This window comes from Mandrillus leucophaeus, unplaced genomic scaffold (assembly GCF_000951045.1).
Source record: "Mandrillus leucophaeus isolate KB7577 unplaced genomic scaffold, Mleu.le_1.0 Scaffold119, whole genome shotgun sequence".
NCBI lineage: Eukaryota > Metazoa > Chordata > Mammalia > Primates > Cercopithecidae > Mandrillus > Mandrillus leucophaeus.
The window spans coordinates 5,574,359-5,587,975 of NW_012100209.1; the positions used below are offsets into that span (position 1 = coordinate 5,574,359).

General features: G+C 44.7%; 1 long non-coding RNA gene across 1 annotated transcript; it reads right to left on the reverse strand.

Annotated features, from left to right (window-relative positions):
• Positions 1–6,345: 6,345 nt before the first annotated feature.
• Positions 6,346–10,373, reverse strand: LOC105529391. Its single transcript, XR_001004505.1, has 2 exons — positions 8,635–10,373; positions 6,346–6,728 (listed from the first exon to the last, which is right to left on the reverse strand). It is a non-coding gene; the product is annotated as an uncharacterized LOC105529391 (long non-coding RNA).
• Between the last annotated feature and the right edge of the window lie 3,244 nt (positions 10,374–13,617).

Here is a 13,617-nt window from a genome sequence, read left to right on the forward strand (position 1 = left end):
CGCAGTTAGGTATTGCCACTAAGAAATCGCAGTCTCTGAGAAATATCGGGGGTTGGAAGGTTGTACGGTGCTTCCACCGAGAAAGCACCTACCCAGTGAAACACGCCTGTGGCAGAAAAACCGAGCCCAAGCCCTTCCAGCGAAAATGTTGAAAGAGCTCCTCCTTGGCCAATCACCGGGCTGAGACCGTGAGCCAGCCAGCTCGGGGAAACTGGCCGTGCTAGGAGAGAGGAAGCGTTACTACAAAGCACTTCTGAGTCTTGTGAACGAGAAGCGTTCTGGGTTTTTTTGTTTTGTTTTTGAGAAGGAGTCTCGCTTTGTCGCCCAGGCTGGAGTTCAGTGGCGCAGTCTCGGCTCGTTACAACCTCCGCCACCTGGGTTCAAGAATACTGCCTCAGCCTCCCGAGTAACTGGGATTACAGGCACCCGCCACCACGCCCAGCTAATTATTGTATTTTTAGTACAGACGGGGTTTCACCCGTTGGCCAGGCTGGTCTCGAATTCCTGATCTCGAGTGATCCACCCTCCTCGGCCTCCCAAAGTGCTAGTATTACAAGCGTGAGCCACAGCGCCCGGCCGAAACGTTCTGTTTTGTTCAACGCTTCCAATCGTGCAGCAGCGCAGAAAACACCGAGTCTCCGCTATTGGCGAAAGTGCTGATGCGGAACTGCTGGCTCGACTTGAGAGAAGAGCCGCGGAAGAGAATCCTAGAGACCAGGCACCAGCTCTGCTCCCCGGCTCACCGGAGAAGGCTAGTTAGTAGGAAGCTGAGACATGATACTCAAAATCAGTAGAAGAAATTATGCCACATTTACCCTCCTGGGGAGGGCAGTGGGTAAGAAAAAATAAAATACGTAACATTTAAATAAAAAATAAAATAATTAAATTTTTAAAGCAAACAGAAATGAAAATAAAATACACCAGTAACCTCGCTCCCAGAACAAGACACACAAAAAAAATTGTTTTGAGTATACAAAACATACAAATAACCCTACAAAGAAAGTGCAGTGTTGAACGGCGCTATCCTACGGCTATATTTGTATTAGCACTAACTCTGTGCCTCTTGCGCCTATCCGAAATTTCCTCGGATTAAGAAGAAACAGCCACGGCTAAACCGGTATTTGCGACACCAAAAAGTTACTGTAGACTAGACACCTCAACTTCTACATGAGTGAAAAATCACAAGCATAGCCAGGGCGAGAATCTCTACTATGAAATCAAACTTGGTATGACTAAAAGATTTCAGGCACTGCTAAAAATTTTTTAAATTACATTCTCCAGTACCCAGATTTGTACAGGACTTAAAAATCGCTCTCACGGCTGTAATGGGGGTTCCTATTACAAAACAGGAACTTGCAACGACTGCAAATACGTAGGTACGGTTAAAGCCAGCCAGCATTGTTATTACAATTAGAAATCGAAACTGGAATAAATCTCAACTTGCTACGCTAAGAAATAGCTAAATTCTGACTTGGTCAGACTAAGAAATAGGGAGTTTGAAAGCAGCCCGGGCAACATGGCGAAACCCTGTCTCTAAAGAAATTCTGGGTGTGGCGGTGGGGAGCTTGTAATTCCAGCTGCCCGAAAGACTGAGGCGGGAGAAATACTGGAGGTTGCAGCGAGCCGAGATCGCACCACTGTACTCCAGCCTGGGAGACGAAAATGGACAAACAAACCAACAAACAAAGTTAACATTCTGAATAGGTTTATCAACATAAAGACACTGCTAGCTAACATTGGCTAGCATCTCTAGATCTGCTAGAGATGCTGCCTTTCTAGATCTGCTTACCATGCTTCAGTCACCTCTATGTTGCAAGAAGTAACCTGTATGGACTGCACTGGAGAGCTACTTTTGCCACCAGGCTTCTGATTGAGTTTAGGCTCTGAAAAACACCAGCTCTTCAGAGATATGGAGTAGACTTGCTTTGTTCCCCCTGGGCCTCAGTGTATTGAATTATTTTACCTGAAGTCAAAGATACGCTGCGCTGCGGCTCCAACAGGTCCAGCAGACACAGGGAGGGCAGCACTGAAAGGGCAACACTTCGTCCTGGACGTCTCAAAGTCCAGCCCCTGGTGACCCCGGCAGCCATCAGCCAGACCCTCTGAGGCCACAGCTGCCTCACTTCTCACTTGAGCCATCTTCCCAGCATAAATAACCGCTGCCTCCTCCGCCGCCGCCCTCTCCTCACACCCCCTGTGAATCTGAAGCCTGCACGCAGGAAAAAGCAGCCCCTTTTTCCTCCAACCTCCCCACCCCCAACTCTCAGGCGTAGAGTGTGCTTACTGTCAGCTCTTCCGGCTCTTATTCCAATTCGGGAGCCCTCACAGGCGTCTCTCCTAACTGGACCCTAGGGACCCTGAGTCTACTGAAGCCAGGAAACCCACCCCTTGAAAACCTCCAGTGACTTCACAAGGATACCCAGCCCCTAATTGAGCAAGAGACCATTCCCTGAGGAAAGAAAGTTCTGTGGTGGCTTATAGGTTCTTCTTTCTTTTTGGGACCTCTTTTCTCAGTTCTGCTCATTTCACTCCTCTAGTGGGAAGACCTCAACCCTCCTCTCCCTTCCTCTACCCACTGTCGAGGTACACACACACACAGACACACACACACACACACACACACACACACACACACCTGGGGCTGCTAAACTCCTGGGCTGCGCACGCGCACACACACACACACACACACCTGGGGCTGCTCGATGTTTCCCTCCTCTGTCTTCCTTTGTCTTTCCTGTGCAGCAGAAGGTGGATGTTGATCATCATCCACCTTCAGTGTCCTATGCTCCCCACACAGAGGAGACAAATTGGTGAAATGGGATTGATTTTTGTCCTCTGGTGGATCAGCAGCTGTCCTGGTTTCTGCCTCACACACCAAACGATGTGCTTGACTGCTTTTTTCAGCTTGAGTTAACCTGCTGATCCATCAGCATAGCCTATTACAGATAGAATCCAGGTTATCTATGAGTGCTGGAGACAGCCACATGCCACCCTGGAAGTCCCTCACAGCTCTTCCTGGTCTTCTTTTCTCAACCAGGAGATAGAGGAAGAGCGTCAATAGGGCTGGGAAATCAATGACTACCTGAGTTTCCTAACTTCCACATCACTTCTGGAGCCATGCCAGTTAGGGATCTCACCAGTCATTTAATGTGCCCTCGGGGAGACCATTGTAGTAGCACTTGAAATCCCAGAGACAGCGAGGGTCCCACTGAAAGCACCTGGCACAGTATTCCCTGGTAGAATTTGGAATCCAGTTTTCCATTGACTGTTGTCAATTTGAAACCCAAAGAAATCAGCACATGTGCTGCTCCTCTGGAAGGTCCAGCAGACACAGGGTCAAATCCTGTAAAATAGTTGATGATGTTTATTATGAACCAAATGTGAGTGACCATTAGCCCATAAAACAGCCCTCAGGAGATCCTGAGAACATGTGCTTCCGGTAATCAGTGCACAACCTGGTTTATATATATTTTAGGAAGTCATGAGATCAATACATTTAAGGTATATATTGGTTCAGTCCAGAAAGGCAGCATAACTGGAAGCATGACCTTTCAAGTTGGAGAGGTTCAAAAATATTATGATTGGCAATTTGTTGCAATAACTATTATCTCTAGAAAGGAACGTCTGGGTTGCCATAAGGTGTTCCAGAGACAAAGGTGTCACAGATGAAGCCTCCAGGTGGAAGACTTCAGAGAGACAGATTGTAAATATTTCTAACCAGACTTCAAGAGTCTGTTCTATCATTAATTTTAAAAGAGAGGAAAATAAAATGAGGCATGCCTGACTCCCCCTTTACAGCATGGCTTGAAACTGCTTTTTCAGGATAACTTTGGAATGCCCTTGGCTGAGAACCTCTTGGTGGCAGGGGGGCTTCAAATTTTATTTTTGATTTACAATAGCAATGAAGTAATAACCACATTGAAGTTTAGTAAATGAATGAGCCCTCATCCACTATGGTTATGTTTATATCCTGGCCTGAAAATCAATTTGTTTCCTCTTTTTATTGTTTTCTGGAATTATTCCTGGATATGAGGACTCTACCTGTCAGAGTTCACTTACGAAAAGCAGCCCACACTGTGAAAGCCAAGCTAATGTGCTGCCACCCCACTGTAAAACCATAACCAGAATGACTGTTCATCTTTTTATTGCCTCATGTCCCACCAAGTCTGCCTACCATTGTGACCTTGTTTGTAAGGCAAATTTAGAAATGGGGGTTTTAGGAGTCCAGGCCCACAACTCAAGGGAGGAAACGAAAGGGAATAAATGTGCCTGACCACGAAGAATAAACACAGTAAAATAAAAATTAAATGTGTTTTAAAAGCTACATTTTAAATTTTTTTTTTTTTTTTTTTTTGAACGGAGCCTTCCTGTGTTGCCCAGGCTGGAGTTCAGTGGTGGGATCTCAGCTCACTGCAACCTCCACCTCCCAGGTTCACACTTTTCTCCTGCCTCAGCCTCCTGAGTAGCTGGGACTGCAGGCGCCTGCCAACACGCCTGGCTAATTTTTTTGTCTTTTAAGTAGAGACGGAGTTTCACATTGTTAGCCAGGATGGTCTGGATCTCCCGACCTCGTGATCTGCCCTCGGTCTTTTTTTTGTTTTTTGTTTTTTTTTTTTGAGACACAGTTTTGCTCTTGTTGCCCAGGCTGGACTGCAGTGGCGCAATTTCGGCTCACTGCAATCACTGCCTCCCGATTCCAGCGATTCTCCTGCCTCAGCCTCCCCAGTAGCTGAGATTACAGGTATGCACCACCGTGCCTGGCTAATTTAGTAGAGATGGGTTTTCATCATGTTGGTAAAGCTGGTCTTGGACTCCTGACCTCAGGTGATCTGCCCACCTCGGCCTCCCAAAGTGCTGGGATAACAAATGACTTCTTTTAACACAAAAGTCCAATGTACTATCACTGTACTAACTACAAGAGTAGACAACAAAAAAAAAACCATTTTATTGGATGACACTATGCCATAGGCAATGAGTTCCTCTAATTGAGCACAGGTTAAAAGTTGAGACATGACCATTTTCATCGCATCCATGAAGCTCTGTGGCTGTACTTACAATCTCAATTGGAGGAAAAATCTAACATCTACATTTGAGGTTCATGAGTCTGAGGCCTTGTTTGATTGGCCCTCCTGTGGATATCCCCTCACCCCATTGGCCCCAAGCCTACACATCTTATTAGATTTGAGCTTAGTCCTCTGAGTGGGGTCTTGGAACCAGGAGTCTGGCTCTTGGAATATCTCCATTAATGTTTGCTGAGTTTTTAAATACATTTTTTCAAAAATAGGGATTACAGGATAGCGGTTAGGTTCTAATGAGAAAAAAGAGATCGGAAATATGAACAGGGGTTTCCAAATGCTGCTCCACTTATTTTTTAGATATCAGACTCTGCAATCCCCTTCCTACATTTATCCCTGCATGGCAATTTTTACCAAGTGCTTCCATAATATAATCCAACTTACAAATATTTATATTATTCACCTGAATTCAATATTGTGAAGTTAAGAACCATATGTCTTCAATAATTCCTTAACAGCCATATGATTATAACTCAAATCCAGGAATTCTAATTCATTCTGGAAGCAGATACCTCTCAGATACACTCTCAGTATACTCAAGTCCTCTATAGTCTTACTCAAAAGGAGGCAAAAGTTATAGCTGCACTGGAAACATCTGAGCCATTCCAGATTCTTCAGCCTAGCAAGGTTAAAGTCAGACCTTGAAAACAATTGAGTTCACTGGGGTCCAGTATCTGGACCTTTTATGCCATATATTCATATATCTACTTTCCTATTTTGAAATACAAAGCAGCACCAAATTTACACAAATCTTTTATTTCCCCACCTTCAGACAGAGTCTCCCTCTGTGGACCAGGCAGGAGTGCAGTGCCACAAACAGGGCTCACTGCAGTCTCGACCTCCTAGACTTAAACAATCCTCTCACCTCAACCTCCACAGTAGCTGGCAGCAAGGTGCATGCCACCACCTTGGGTTAATTTTTTTATTTACTGTAGAGATGGGGTCTCCTCATGTTGCCCAGAGTGGTCTCAGACTCCTGACCTCAAGCAATCCTCAACTTCAGCCTCCCAAAGAGCTGGGATTACAGACCTGAGCCGCCATGCCCAAATTCACACAAACCTATACCCCCAGCTCAGACTCTGATGCTGCAGACCTGGATTCTTTCTTATTTACTAAATGACTCTTTTGAAAGCCCCCAGACAATTCTAAATCCAGTCTTACTCAACCTGAAGATTCCTGATCTTGGTTAATGACAAACATATATATATGTTTGTCATCACATATATATATACACACACACACACACACACACATACACACACACACACACGCAAAATTCACAAATTTTATCTTAGAATAAATTTTATCATTTCTTGCTTCCTTGCATCCTTGCTTCCTCTCTAACTCTAAATCTAACCAGGTGACTGAATGCTTCATGGCATATACTTATCACCCTCTACATCAGCATCCCCCCTTCCCAGGAGAAATTGCATCTTCCCTTTCACTTTCCTCAGCAAAGGATTCCTGGTAACTCCATCCAGAAAGATTCTCCTGGTGTTCTTCAGATTTGAGGAAAAGCAGATTCCTCTCACAAGGCTGCTTGTTAGTTCAAATGAGCACCATGACATTCATGAATTCCATTATACTGTTAAATCAGAATTCTGCTTCCAGAAGCCCAAATTCACAATATCCTGAAGCACCACTGATTTCCTCCTACAGGAAAGATAGACACACACACATAATTGTTAGTCAAGAGTTTATCGGTCACCAAAATTGGGTAAACTCTTGGAACTTGTCAGTGAATACAGCCCCAAATTACTGCAGCAAATGGAACCAGGAAGAAGAAATTCTGTGGAGGAACTGTGAGGAAGAACATGGGTGGAGGTGCATTGGAGTGGTAGTCACACGGCTCCACTGTACCCTGCAGGGTCTAGTGGATCCTGAGGTTTAAATCTATCAAACATTTGTAGAGTGTTCCACAAAACAAACAAACAAAAAAACCCCACAAAACCCTGTAAGTTACAGGTAAGCTTAGGACAGGCAGGAAATTGGGAGGGTGAATCTTCAATCCCAGAGACCAATGGCAAATGGTTCATTTTTTTAGGTGAACCAGAGGCATAGTGGAGCCCTCCATTGGCACCAAGCAGAATTCTTCACTTTCTTCTCTAGATTACTTACCCTGGGACATTTTTACCTTTCACTTTCTGTCTAGACTGCTCCATAGTCTTTGTTTCCACCTGCTCTACTACAGTTATAACTGTTACCATCTTTTCTGAGTCTAAAATCAAGAACCAATACCTGACAAAGAAGTAGATTGTTAAAACCAAGAGTTTCTCTATATCAGGAAAGTATTAATATGAATTCCTGCCTCCTAATTTATTAGTTGCCCAGCTTTCTGCAACATACCAACTGACCAGAAGATTCACCTGTACATACCACCTGAGTGTTGGGGACTTTTTCTTTCTTTCATCCCTCCCACCCCCCACCATTTTTCTGTTTTGTGTCACTTTCATTTGGTTAACGATATTCTAACAAGATTTGTCATTATAGTTCTCTTAGTTTGATGAGATTTTTCTTCATGAAATTGAACAAAAATATCAATCTTTCTTAATTCTTAATTCTTTATTGTTTTGGATGACACATCAGGAAGGGAAATAGGAAAGGCTCTACATCATTTGTTGTATGTGCTCCACAATTTGCCCTCAAGTTTGAATCCTAGGTCCTACCACCCACACGAAACTGCCATTGCCAGCCTGCTCCAATTCTACCCAATATCTAGCCATTGTCATACTACAAAGTTCCTATGACCTCCTCCGAAGGGGCTCAATTCTGTACTTCACCTCTTCCTGACCTCCCTGGAATCCGCCTCGCCTCCAACCACACTGGAATTAGAATTTGAATTCTGCAACTACCTTGATGTCAGTCTCTGTAGGGGAGCAGCCTGCAGCCTCCTATGGACTCCCATTAAGACAGGTTATTCCTTCCATCTAGGGGGTGCTGATTGCAACTTTTTTGCTAAGATGAAAAGCTGGAATCAATGAGAAGAGAGGAGTTACGGCAGGTATTTTGCTTTGCAATGGCTCCAGACTGCTCTTCTATTTGATAAAGTAGCTGTAACTATGTAGGTGGGAACAGTGCAGTTTTTTCTTTATTCTCCCATCCACAAAACCAGGAGGGAATTGGAAGGGCCTCAAACACCAGGGAATGTTTTGGCTAGCTGAAGATGGGGTAAGGAGATATTGAGGCAAATATCTTGAGAGAGGGTGAGAATTACAAGGCCAAAATGGATTTCCTTACCAGGCAGGGCATATCTCTTCCTTTGTTCTGGCATGGTCTCTACCTAGGATCCCCCAGGGAAAGGATAGTTTGGTTTGCACAGGAGCAGCAGTGGTGAAAATGGGCAATGATGAGTGTGGATGGAGATGCTCGTGGCAGCGTCTGTAGGTCTCTTTGAGAGGGCTCAACTCACAAAGTGCAGATTTTTATTAAAATATAAATGCTTGTGGAAAAGGACATTTTCCTACTGAGCAGTGGCAGTTCCATATTTCTTCTCAGATAAAAAAAAAAAATAGGCCTCAGTCTGATTGAAAATGAGGAGATGGAGGATTTGAGCACTTACAAGTACATCTGCATTGCGTTTCCCAGAAGACAGCAAGAAATCAATGATGCATTTCGAAGATCATGCTGCTAGAGACAGAGAACCACAACTTGAGCTTTTCTCTGGGCTTAGAGAGGAGGTGTATGTCTCGCTGTCAATTCTACATCCAACGCTGGAGTCTTTCAGCCCATTTTTCTCCCCGGCTGTTTTTGAACTACTATCCTCAAATATCAAGGATATCTGACAGAGTGAACCATCAGAATAAGGAGCGATTGCCACAGAGTTCCATCCAGTAGGGGAGGGACTTGTGCGGGGCAAGCCTGATGCCTGGGTCAGGCGACACTGCGCCTTTCATTCCCCACGGAGATCTTGGACCTGGAGTTTCCAAGTTTCGAAGAGATGCGGTTATCGACGGCTCCCCTAGAACCTCTGATGGCTCTGAAGGGGGACAAAGGTCTAGGGCAGAGGGATGGTGTGGAAGGACCCAGCCACGGCCATTGGAAGAGCAGTTTCCTGCAGTGTAAAGCTGTTTGCCACCTGCACAGCTTTGGCTCTCTGCCAGGACGAACCACATCCGCCCCATTCACGGTCTTTATTCCAGCTCATTTCCCTCTGCGAATCACACTGGGTGGGTCGCTGGGGCCCTCGGTAATTACGGATCATGGCACAGCCAAGAAAAATACAGGTTTTCGTAAGCCTGAAGCCACTGACTTGAGCGGAGACAGTAGGAGTAATGCCAGCAGTAGTTTTGTGTTCCGTTTTCGTTTTTATGTTCTAGTCACTAGGCCACAAGAGAATGTTCCACCCAGTGCCAGTCGATCTGTCACGGCGCCCCACCTTCCCTGAACGGAGAGTTTGTGGCTGACATCTCCAGTTTCTCAGAGCCTGGGAGTGATCGCTGGCTGCACCGCTGATGGCGCCCAAAAGAACGGGCATTTGTCTTTGGCAACAGCGCTGGCTTTCGCCTCGTGCCCGCGCTTGAGAGGTCCTAGCGCCGCCTGATTCTCACACTAGCGGGTCCAGCGCCCAGCGCTGCTCCTCCCACCAATCATCGGTTTTTCACACTCACTTCATTGGCAGCACTGACCGGTCAGTTTTCTGGTGGCGGCGACGCTAGTTGGTCTGAATGAAACGTTTCCCTTCTCTCTCCGTGTGTCCCATTCTCCATCCCACGTCCTCCAGTGCCGGGGTCATGGTCGCAGCACCCGGCGTTCATGTTGACTCTTTTGCCAGCTGCGTGGAGCCGGCGGTCTTTCTGTCACAGCACTTGTACAGACTCTCTCGGCTGCCGAACGTTTCTTTTTTCCTCAGAGACGACGGTTTCTTGGTGATAGTGCCGTTGGCTGAGACGTAACGAATGTTCTCCTTGACAACCCCACAGGCTGGCGTCCCTCGCAGGCTCCAGACGCAGCCATGTCGCCAAGCTGAGATCTCTTGGTTGCGGCACTGCTCCTGGCTCGGTGCCTGCATTTTCTCGGTGGCTACAGCGCTCAGGTCGCCGATCTGAGGGCTTCGGAGTACCGGCCGGGCGGGCTGGCTCACGCCTGTAATCCCAGCACTTTGGGAGGCCGAGGCGGGCGGATCACGAGGTCAGGAGATCGAGACCATCCTGGCTAACACGGTGAAACCCTGTCTCTACTAAAAATACAAAAAAATTAGCCGGATGTGGTGGCGGGCGCCTGTAGTCCCAGCTACTCGGGAGGCTGAGGCAGGAGAATGGTGGAAACCCTGAAGGCGGAGCTTGCAGTGAGCCGAGATCGCGCCACTGCACTCCAGCCTGGGTGACAGAGCAAGACTCCATCTCAAAAACAAAAACAAAAAAAAAAAAAAAAAAGGAAAAGAAAGAAAGAAAGAAAAAAGAAACATAAATCTGTGTACCAGGGAATGTGATTTTTTTGAGTTTACCGATGATCAGGTTACCAGTGCCTGGGAGCTCTTATACTAAGTTTGTTTTCGCAGTATCGAGTCCTGCCTTAGCTAAGCTTGTGTGTTTTTTAAACTGCCATGGAAGTCAGGAAATGTCGGCAAACGCGATTTCTGGTTATCAAGCTCCGTTTACAATAGCAAGTCTGGCCGAACGCGACTTTTTCCTCTTGTGGACCAAGTCTGAATATACCAACTACAGGGATTTTTCAGTCGAAATCAAAAAGGTTTAGCCCTGACGGGTTTTTTGTGGTTGGTGGTGGTGATGTTGTTTGTTTGTGTGTTTTTCGTAGGAAATGTAGACTTAGGTGTAACATGTACCGGTTTAGATCTGACAGAGATAGCCTAATCGTAGAATTGCATCTTTTAGCAAAGTTTGTAATTTATTCTTTGTAGGGTTGCTTCTCTGTAATTTTTGCTTATTCTTAAATTTTCTCTTTGTGTCTTTTGCTCTGAGAACGATGTTACCTATGTGTTTGCTTTCCATGTTTGCTTGCATTTTAGCCTTTCATTATTTTTTAATTTTATTTTTATTTAAATGTTATGTATTTTTTAATACTAATTTTGAGCGTCTCCGCTTCCTGCTTCTTTACTTACATTCTCTCAGGATCCAGACAGTCGAGCTCGGTCTCAGTCTCGTTGCTGTCAGGTCCCCGGTTGTGTCTGGTGGCTCTGCTTGGTACGCAGAGCTGATGGTTTTGCATCAGCGCTTTTGCCAGTAGCGCCGACTAGCTTTTTTTCAGTTGAGGCACGGTTCTTAGCGCCCAATGTGACATTTCCCATTCGCGGGGTCCTTATGTTCTCGGTGCTGTCATTTTATTGGTTCTCGCACCGCTAGTATCTGCTAAGAACTTCCTAAACCACGTTTTACTGTGCAGAACTGTGATTGCACCGAGCCGCTGTACGCACTAGTAATTTCATAGCACCGTTAGCCGGCGCTTTTTCTGTCACAACACATTAAAACGGGTTAAAATACTTTAAGCGGATTAAACACATTAAAAGGATTAAAACACAGTAAATTGTCTCAACACATTTTTTCTGACATAACACATTTAAAAAGAGTGGGTTCATTCCTCCAAACAGGCTGTTTAGGCGTAGAAGCACCGGTCTTTCCCAAGAGCACGGTTTGTCTCTAGCAGCACCGTTTATGGCACCAAAACAGGTATTTGTTTGGCAACACCAGCGCTATCCGCTAGGTGCCGGCGCTTGCTGAGTCCCAGCGCCGCCAGTTTCTCTTTAGGTCCTAAGTAGCTCAAAGCCCTAGCGGACAGTTTTCAGGTGGCAGTAATGCTCATTTCCTGGAAACAGATGGTTCTTAGTCCTTGAAGCTCTGCGATCTGTAACGCTAGTTCTCTGTAAGGTTTGCTTAGTGTCCGTTTTATTTCAGTTTCTTTTCTCGCTATGGTTTTCTGTCGGAATTACAGTTTGTTTTGGTTCTATGTAATCTCTAAAATGTTACCGTTTTTCATTTGTCTACTAATTTTCATGCATTCATTACTATTGAGTTTCATAATACCTGGCTTGCCTCCGCCCACGGCCTCCGGAAAGCATAAATACCCAAGCTGATGCGAGTGCTGAAGGCTCTGTCTCATTAATCAGCACAAACGTTTTGTGTTCTGCTCTAAGGTTTAAGCAATGGAGCAAAGTTTTCTTGGCTGTGCAAAGTGGACTTGGGATTCCGCAGAGGTGACACCAGAGCCCTGGCCTCCACCTGCTCTGGGTTCAGAAGATTGTGGGAGGTGGCCTCTCCCTTTTTATCCAGTACTAGGAGAGTACTCATTGGACAGCTGTGACTTGGGACTGCTTTCCAGCCCTTGTTGGCGGCTTCAATTAAATACTCTATCGGAAAAATAGAAACTTTAAGCCCAAATGATTTTTCAGCTTCACCTGATTTAAGTAAATCTTTAACAAATAAAGTATTTAAAATTATTAGTAAAATAAAATTAGAAATGTCTTCAGAATTGTCAAAACACATTATTGTTGAGATCTATTGGTCAGCGGTTTTTGATTTATCTCTGCTAGGTATTATAAGGCATGAAAATTTGGCTTGAAAGTTATAAATCTATAAATGCAACCCCAAACAGAATTATCTTTGTTCATGTAATTTTGGTAAATAAGGCATTTAATATCATTGGTTTAAAGAAAACAGCTAAATCCTGGATTACTGACAGAAGAGAAAAAACCATTTATTTAACCTTAAAGTTCTTACTTAGGTAAACATCTGATATCCACAGTCTATAATAATGGTCAACAGGGATGTAACTGTAACCGGCCCATATGTTCATTTTCCCTGTTGCCCAGATACAGTTGATTTGTCAAGACAGCGAATTGCAATAAAGAATTTAATACACATAGAGCTGGCTAAATTGGAGACCTGAATTTTATTATTACTCAAATCAGGCTCCCAGAAAATTCAGAAGCCAAGGTTTTTCAAGGATAGTTTGGGAGAAGGGTGCTGCTGCTCAGCTGGGGAACAATTACAAGGGTGTGGAAAACAGTCCTCCTGCACTCAGTCCATTTCTTGAGTGGGGGCCACAGAGGAGTGGCTGATGCTGTTGGGGCCATCAAAGTCTGAAAAGTCATCTCAAAAAGCCAAACTTAGGCTCTAGTAATTAGGGAAGTTGCAAATCTTGTGACCTTTGGAATAAAGGCTGGTAATCCTTTAACTATACCTACATCTTAGCAGAAATCAGGCCCCTCTCATCCTCCTAAACTGGTGGGCTTTCATCAGTTTTATAAAGATGGTTTAGTTTTGGGTAGGGCTATTATCATATAAACTATAAACTATCAACTAAATTTCTCCCTAAGTTAGGTTGATCCATGCCAAGGAGTGATCAAGGGCTGTTTGGAGGTTAAAGGCAAGATGGAGTTGATTAGGTCAGGACTCTGTCACTGTCAGTATTTTCTCACTGTTAAAATTTTGCAAAGCTGGTGTCATGACTTTAAATGATGACTAGCTTTGTCTAATATCACAGATTTTATAAGTAATCTAGGTAAACTATTTTAAAAATTAATTAATTAGGTAAACATAATGGAATAAACGTAATGGAATAAACCTTCCATCCTGGGAGGCAAAGGTTG